This window comes from Alligator sinensis, unplaced genomic scaffold (genome assembly GCF_000455745.1).
Source record: "Alligator sinensis unplaced genomic scaffold, ASM45574v1 scaffold673_1, whole genome shotgun sequence".
NCBI classification, from domain to species: Eukaryota; Metazoa; Chordata; order Crocodylia; family Alligatoridae; genus Alligator; species Alligator sinensis.
In genome coordinates this window covers 349739-350207 of record NW_005842829.1, presented here as the reverse complement: position 1 = coordinate 350207, position 469 = coordinate 349739, and positions in this window count along the sequence as shown.

Genomic DNA, 469 nt, shown 5'->3' with positions numbered 1-469 from the left:
GTTGTGTCGGGGGTGATGGTGTTGTGCAGCTCCGAGGTCGCACACTGGGCTGTTCTGGGGGGCGGGGGGGTTGGACGGGCCTGATGGCCTGGATGTGACCCCGCAGCTCCCTGCCAGCCCCACGGCTCTATGACCGAGTCTGACTGATGTGGTCGGGCTCGGGCCGGTGCCCGGTGCCCTGTCCCTGGCTGTGCTGCTGGGGTTGGCCCTGGCGCTGCCCCAGACCCGGGACTCCATCTTTGCCCCCTGGGTGATGGGGTGGCTCTTCTGCAGCCCCCAGGCTGGGCCGTGGGGCCGGGGAGGGACGTTGTGCCCCCAGGTTGCTCGGCAGCTGGGGCTGGGGTGCACGTGTGTCTGGCGCAGCCTGGGCAGGACACGTGCTGCCCCCAGTCGCGCCGCTGCCTGCCCCCGCGCAGGGGGATTACGCCTGAGCCTCTTTGCAGCAGCCACGTCGTCGCTGGAGTCGGGA